Genomic DNA, 8647 nt, shown 5'->3' with positions numbered 1-8647 from the left:
TTTCAAACTATCTTTTTTTGGGCTTTTGAACACTGAATTTCAAAGTAATTTTAATGGTGAAAATCATGTTTTGAAGTCCAAATTTGGAGGGGTTAGCCTCCTCTCCTTGTGTCTTGTTTGCTAGCCTAGTTAGCTCTATGTGTTAGCTTATTTTTTTAGTCATTTGTAGCTTAATTCCAACATGTTGTAGGCTCTGATTTGGACTGTTTTAACTCTGTTTTGGGTTAGTTAAGTCATTTGAGTCTTGTATTGCATACTTGTAGTGTAAGTGTCCTCACAAGCTTAGTGTTTTAGGCCTTTAGACACCACTTGTTTGAGTTGATTGCATCGTTTTAGTGTTTTTCTCACTTAATTTCAGCAAGCATAATCTCTGCAACCTCCCTCATTTCTTTACTTTTTGTTTGCTATGAGGGTTGTTTCAACCTTAGGATTATTTAAGCTTAAGATTGAGGTTCATGCTTAATAGTTTAATCATCTTTTGGGGGTTCATTACCAACGGCATGATACTTGTCTCTTACCTTAAATTACCCCTTGTTTGACACTTCCTTCTCTTTTAGAGGACTCAACTCACTAATGAACTTAATTGGATTAAAGAATAGTTGGTAAATTAAAATGAGTAACTAAAACTTGGGGCTAAAAGTGAGCAAGATAATAACTTATTGTGTTCAATCGGACGTTAGTTGAGCACATGGAACTTGGACCCTTTCATACTTACTAGTGATGAAATGATCCAAGTCTCCAAGGTCAACCGCTTCCCTTGATCTTTCATGAAAGGGAGGAGGTTTGTGCTTTTTTTTTCTTGCATTTATTGAACTTGCACACTTGGTTTCACAAGCCATCATGTATTGAAATTGCTTGAGTTGGTGGTTTGTGGCTTAAGTTCACCACTCCTTGGATTTGTTCATGAAAAAGAGGGGTAGGTTGTGCAAACAAACTCTTGAAATACCATGTATATGCTCTATCTGTCCTCTGCTACAGCAAGATGAACTTGTGCATCAGTGGCTGGCAGGCCACTTTCCATGGCCGGCAGGCCACCATCCATGGCCGGCAACCTTTAACCATGGCCGGCTGGTGGTCGGCAACCTTTACCAGTGGCCGGCCAGCCACTAATGCAAAATTTAGCAGAGTTTTGGTAAGGTAGAGTAGAGTGAGCAGCAGTGTTGGTGTTCAACTGTGAAAACAAAGGCATTTAGAAGCAAAACTATGGCGTTTACGGGTGGAAACCGAGCATGCACATGCGCATCTCTCATTTCCCGAGGTGAAGTAGTTAATTTCTTAGTTTAATTATTAATTGCAATTATGTTGTAATTCTTTAATTAGTTAAGTAGTTAACTAGTTATTATTTAATTATTTAATTAGTTAGTTAACTAATTAATTAATTCAAGTGTTGTAATAATTAGTTAGTTAGTTTAGCTATTTATTTGGTTTGTAATAATTAGTTTAATTAGTTAGTTTAATTAGCTTAGCGTAGTTAGCTACTTAACTTAATTCATTCGGATCCTCCTGCGCGAGGGTAAGGGTATAAATATTGTAATAATGTGTATGTCTTCCAATCCCGCATCTTTCTCTTTTTTATTTGCTAGCTTATAATGGTTAGGTTAGGGACATCACGTTTCAATTAGCATTTTCATGCTTGCATCCATTTATCTTGTATTGCATGTACCGAGACTCGGTTCATCATTTTAACTGCATTGTCATTTCAATACTTCTTTGAATACGTGCTTAGACCGCATGTTACAAAATTGTTGCAAATAACATATTAAGTAGCCGAGCCCATTTAGTTGCATTATTGCATGCGTTGCATTAGCCATCTTGTATAGTTAGTGTGGAGAAGTGGTTTGGAAATACTCTTCAAATCCTGGGAAACACTCGTGATCCTTAGCTAGCCACCTGAAAAAGAATTAACACTCCGGTCGGGGGTGCCAAAATTAACACTCCGACGGGCAAGTCAGTCTCTACTCTCTAAATTACTTGTATTTTAAGTTAAGGGTAATGGTTCTCACATACCTTTCTCTGACTGAAGATCCTGTATTTATAGTATTCTTTTGGGCCCTACGGCTTGGCCCATCCCTGATCCTTTACATGTACTTCTACTCGGCCTTTTTTCTACTGCTCCGAATGCCGACTATTTTATTCGGCTCTTCAATTAACTAGGATCAATGCCGAATAGAAGCTATGTTCTGGATCGGGCTGGTCCATTCGTCTCTGTTGATCCAAGGAAATTTGGCTCCCACAATTGCCCCCCAAACACTCCACTAGCATCGGTTAGTCGGCGTGTTTGGCTTATAGCCTGAGAAGCCAAAAATTCGGCGGTTAATCCTCTTCCTAATGCATGTCAGAACGCGTACACACTTTTTGGTCATTGTAATGATTTCCCGTCCCTTCGTACACTGCCTTCATTTAATGTGATTTGAAATTGTCTCTTCGAATGTATGTTCTGAATACTCAAAGATATCTGGCTCGCCTTCTAGTGTAACTCTTTCACTTCGCAGCTTCTGCAACTCCTTGTTTCTCGTCTTTCCCTTCGTCTCCTGTAAGTTTTCTTCTCCTTCATTTTTGATCCCGCTTCCTCGTCTGCTTTTAGTTTTCCATAATCCTTAGGCTGGCCAAAAAATGGCAAAACATCTGAAGGAGCTCCTTTCGGCAGACTGAATCTCAGGCTTTCGATGCCATTTTTCCATCCCTGATGACATCCATTTGTCACTTTTGGCAGACAGCACCACTGATATGGAGAGGGATGATGAGAGCACAATCGTCTTTCCTCTCCTATCAATTGCTGAGGGCGGAGTCCGCTCCCCTTCACCCATTTTTGAGGGCCGTTCTTCGATACTAGGGTCCAATCCATTCCCAGCCCAACGTGAATTTCTTTCGCATTATAATGAGAATTATAGAGCTAAATCGGCGTCTTAGGATTAATTTAGGTATACCTGCCATTCGACACTGTTATGTCCTAGCCAAATCCATTGGCCGGCTGGGACGCTACTTTCTTAGAGCCAAGGATACTGATTATCACTTAGTGACCATGCTTGCCAGCTCTGGCAAGCGTGTCGATGACGTAATGGTCGCTGTCCGCGGCAATTGGGAATTCGGCGAAGGTGAAGAACACCTAGACCCTGTGCCAAGACGAAAAGGCGAACCAGGTGGCCGATTAGATCACTTTTGTTTCTGTTATTTCCATGTCTATATTCGGCACTATACACATTTAGTCGTTTTGTTTATGCAGGCAGCGACTTGAAGAGAGTGTTAGTTTCAGATGACAACATTTTGCTTGCAGCAATTAAAATCGCGCTACAGTTCGTCGGCCGTCCAAACCTTCAAAAATAAGGGAGGACGGCTCACATTCTCCTGCGGCACGAGCCGACTTACACGACATTCTCGGCGGCAGACAACATTCCGATCCCGCAAGGCAACAACCATCTTACAGCCCTCATCTTCGCCAGCTTCAAAAACTTGAGATAGATTGGTTTAGAAACATCCGATTCTGAACATGTAGAAGAACAAGCGACCAAACTAATCGCCGAGGACCCGGACCGGTTGGCAGCGGAAGTTGACGAAGCTATTAACTCGGCCTTTAAGGAAGCCGGGTTAAACTCGTTTGACCCTTCGTCTACATTAAGCTGAGGGGACACCTTCGAAGATATTTTTACAAATTTGGGAGACCTTCCCGGCGATTATTCTGAGGGTATGGCTAGGGAAAATCTCACGCAGATGGCACAAAAGAGAAACGCCGAACGCATGGTCGCCTGACAGAAAGCCGAGGCCATCCGTTCCGGACTTGTCCCGACTGAATTTGTCGAACCTATTATTGTAGAAAAAATGACTCACATTGACGTGGCCGAGGTGGAAAAGGTGGCCGATCTTTCGAATCCAAAAGAACGGCCGATTTCAGATCGGGAAGAGAAACGTGCCGCCGAGGGCAAGGCCGGCTCTGAGGAAAACCCTGTCGATAAACGGCTACGCTTAGAGGAATCGGATGTGGTTGTTCCTTTCATTGTTTAACCAAAGATAAAAAACACGCTGATCTCCTCCGAAGCGTCGGCCTTGAAGGATCCCACTGTAGCGTTGAGCTTGGCTTCCTCGGTCTCATTGCCTGTTGACAAGGCAACCTTTCAGGTGGAGCCGGATTTGGTAGCAATAGTGTTAGCTGCCCAATCAGCCCTCCTAGTATGTAACTTCATTCTAACTCCTTGTTTTGGTTTTGTTTGCAAGCAGTATTTCTTGGTATATGACGATCCCAACTTGTTTTGCAGACGGTCGGAAGGATCGCCGAATTAGGCCGCCACCAGCATGATGCTGTTGAAAGGATTGGCCGTTTGCAGTCGGAAGTAGAGGGTCAGCGGAGTAGGGCCGAGTTTGAGGTGATGAGAGCGATAATGGAAAGTGTGCGGGCTGAAGTAGAGAAGGAAATGGCGCGGACTGCCGACCAGTTCAAACTGGAAGCCGAGGAGAGGGCCAACGTGAACGAGGAATTGCTCAAGTTAGCCAATGAGGCGCTTGCCAAGTTGGAGGCTAAGTTGGCAGAGTCGAAGGCGGCGAAGGAAAAAGCCGACTCCGAGGCATCCGAAGCATTCGAGGCTGGGAAGAGCACCGCTCTTGAAAACTATGTAGAAGAGGTCCCCAAATTCGACAATCGGGGATTCAAACATGGCTGGCTCAAAGCCCTTGTTGCCGCTGGAGTGACATTGGACATGTCCATTCCATACGAGCAAGTAGATGTTGAGCTGCTTGAGTCTGATCCCGAGGATTGATTTGGGGATCACTTTAGCTATTTTTAATGTATCTTTTTGTAATCATGTTTTGTTTTCTTGATAAACAACTATTTGTTTGGGGTAATTTTCATGTATAAAATGATGACTATGATGTACTCAATTTATGAATGAATATTTCCCTTACCTTGCATTATTTCCTGTATTTAATTGTAGTTATCAATGAAGATTACTGTTTTGTTTTTGGTATTTTGGGTAAAACTATTGTTGTCTCTCGCGCGGTAGACAAACGTGGTGTAGACTTGCCGAATATCATTAGTTCGTGGGGCTTAGGTATTTGACCGATCAGATTAATAAATCTGCCCTTGCCACAGCTAATGTATGAACTCCAAAAGCCGAATAGAACCAGTTCATGGAGTGGCTGCGGCACAAATCAGCCGGCATTAGGCTTAGGTATTTTGTCGATCTAATTAATAAATCTGCCCTTACCCCAGCCAATGTATGAACTCCGAAAGCTGAATAGAACCACTTCATGGAGTGGCTGCGGCACAAATCGGTCGGCATTAGGCTTAGGTATTTTGCCAATTAGATTAATAAACCTGCCCTTGCCCCAGCCAATGTATGAACTTCGAAAGCCGAATAGAACCAGTTCATGGAGTGGTTGCGGCACAAATCGGTCAGCATTAGGCTTAAGTATTTTTCCGATCAGATTAATAAATCTGCCCTTACCCCAACCAATGTATGAACTCTGAAAGCCGAATAGAACCAGTTCATGGAGTGGCTGCGGCACAAATCGGTCGGCATTAGGCTTAGGTATTTTGCCGATCAGATTAATAAATCTACCCTTGCCCCAGCCAATGTATGAACTCCGAAAGCCGCATAGAACCAGTTCATGGAGTAGCTGCGGCACAAATCGGTCGACATTAGGCTTAGGTATTTTGCTAATCAGATTAATAAATTTGCCCTTGTCTCAGCCAATGTATGAATTTCGAAAGCCGAACAAAACTAGTTCATAGAGTGGCTGCGACACAAATTGGTTGGTATTAGGTTTAAGTATTTTTCCGATTAGATTAATAAATCTACCCTTGCCTCAGCCAATGTATGAATTCCGAAAGCCGAATATCACTTCTAGATTGGAATGAATCAATAATCTGAATATTGGTGGTTGCTGGAGTGCGCGCATTGATAATGTTGCCTCGGGGTGAGGTGCACTCCTGAGTGATTAAAAAGGGGTTGAGAAATTCCATCTAGGTTTCATAAAGCGACTCGATTCTGCTCGTCTTTCGTGGCCGGAAAAGTGTGAATGCTAACCAGACTTTTCTTTAATAGTAAGGGAGAAGGCAGGACTTTGGCGGAGCTAGACTCGTCAATGAATCGAGGTGGTGAGCCTCCCCGTATGGGTGATAGGGCATCTGCAGAGCACGAGAGACGCCACTCTCCGCGTCGACGAAGCAGGTCACCAAGGAAAGAAAAGCGCCAGAGGGAGAGCTCTCCTCGTTCGCGAAGTGAGGCTAGCGGACCACTACGCCCATTGTGCTTTCTGTTTTCGTTGGGAACAGATCGATGACAGAAGCGGATTCCATAATCCGGGACCCGAACGTGGCGGTCGAATTCGCGCGACAGATTTTTCCGCCGGAAGTACAGCAATCGATGGTTGGTCGACCTAACTTCGAGGTGTTTCGAGAGGACGTTCATGGGGCGGTGAAAGGGTTGTACACCGCCTATGAAATCGGCATGCGCCTTCGTGCCGCGCGACGAGAAATAGAGAAGAAGGATGAACGCATTCGAAGCTTGGAAGCTCGCGCGAAAGCGACTGAGCATGAGCTAAGGAAGATCAAGGCCGCTCAGACACAACCAGCCGGACAGGCTAACCCAATCGTGGAAGAAAATGTGACCTAGCGGCTTATCAGTACTGCACTTGCCGATCGTGATACGGTGAGCATGTTTGCGATAGAATCCGCGAGGGGAGGGCTTATGAAAAAGGCATCCATGAAGGCCGGAAAGTGGAGTAGAGAAGACCCGGGAAAAACTTGCCGAGGAAGTTTGCCGATATGAAAATTGTGGATTTAAACACGGTTGGATCAAGGCATTTCAAGCCGTGGAAGCTCTCTAAGCGTCGGGTATTGATTCAGCGTTGCCACTATACCAATGTAATCATTTTCCCTTTTCTGCCTTCGAAGTCGAGCAGAGTGAGGATGAGGGAGACGCCGGATAAAAATACTCATTGTAATGCTCAAACGCGGATTGCGTTCAAAACTATGTAATCATTAGCTGATCGAATAAAATGTTTCATTTCTAATGTTTGTGTCTCGTTATAATTTTTGTTTGGCACACACGTGTTTGCATGTTTTGTGTTTTATTGCATAAATGTTTGAATAAATGTATTTTAAATGATTGAATAGACATTGACCGGCCCGAGTTAGTTAAACATTTCATTTCGAATGTTTATATGCTTTAATATGTAAATGGTTTTTGTCGGCTCGACATAACAGAGCATTCTTCATTAAATATTTATTCGGTCTACACGTGTTACGCACGGCCCTGGCTCCGAATCTGAAGACTTTTCTGGCCCAAAGGCGTCATGCACCGATGAGGCTCCGAATCCGGAGACTTTTTCGGCCCAAAGGTGTCATGCGCCGATGAGACTCCGAATCCGGAGACTTTATTTGGCCAATCGTGATATCCACGAAGGGCGTTCCGAATCCGGAGGCTTTATTTGGCCAATTGGGATATCCACGAAGGACGCTCCGAATCAGGAGGCTTTTTCGACCCAAAGGCGTCATGCGCCGATGGGGCTCCGAATCTGGAGACTTTATTTGGCCAATCGTGATATCCACTAAGGGCGCTCCGAATCCGGAGGCTTTTTCGGCCCAAAGGCATCATGTGCTGATAAGGCTCCGAATCCGGAGACTTTATTTGGCCAATCATGATATCCATGAAGGGCGCTCCGAATCCGGAGGCTTTTATCGGAACACTTTTGAACTAGATTTCGCAGTAAGTAGAAATGTGTACATGGAATCTTTTCATTACAAAAGTGTACATGGTGAGCCATTTAAAGCTAGTATCACTCTCCACAGGTCGGGTTCAATGATAGAATTTGCGCAAGTGCGTTGAATTCCAAGGCCGTGGCAGACTCCTTCCAGACATGTCTTTGAGCCGATATGGCCCTACTCCTGCGATTGAATCGACCTGGTAGGGGCCGTCCTAGTTAGGACCCAATTTTTCATCAGTCGGCTTCCTGGCGGCTGGGAGTACTTTCTTCAAGACCAACTCTCCTGGTGTGTAGTGGCGTAGCTGAACACGTTGATTATACGACTTAGTAAGCTGCTGTTAATACCGCGCTATGGATACGAGGGCACGGTCTCTTCATTCTTCAATTAGGATCAAATCCAAGGCCAGTATCATGTCGTTTTGGCCCATATAAAAAACTGTCGATTTCAAGGTTGGGAGGCCGATCTCTAGGGGTATGATTGCCTGGGTTCCAAAGCATAGAGCAAACGGCGTTTCCCGAGTAGATCGCCTCGGCGTAGTTCGATGAGCCCACAACACACTCGGTAATTCTTCGACCCACTTGCCTTTAGCTTTCTCCAGCCTCTTCTTGATGCCGTCCAAGATGGATTTGTTAGAGGCTTCAGCTTGACCATTTCTTTGTGGATAAGTCGACGTGAAAAAGTAAGGCCGGATACCATACTTGCTGCACAACTCTCGGTAGATGCCATAATCGAACTGGGTGCCGTTGTCTGAGATAAGTGCTCTTGGAATGTCGAATCATGTTATGATGTTTCTCCAAACAAAATGCTTCACATCGGTATCTCGGATGTGTGTTAGTGCCTCCGCTTCTACCAATTTTGTATAATAATCTGTCGTGACAATCAAAAATTGCTTGTTACCTGGGGCACGAGGCAGTGGTCCGACGATGTCAAGTCTTCATTGGGTAAACG

The sequence above is a fragment of the Camellia sinensis genome, chromosome 2 (genome assembly GCF_055761805.1).
Source record: "Camellia sinensis isolate YWXY chromosome 2, ASM5576180v1, whole genome shotgun sequence".
Lineage (NCBI taxonomy): Eukaryota > Viridiplantae > Streptophyta > Magnoliopsida > Ericales > Theaceae > Camellia > Camellia sinensis.
This window is presented reverse-complemented; position numbering follows the sequence as displayed.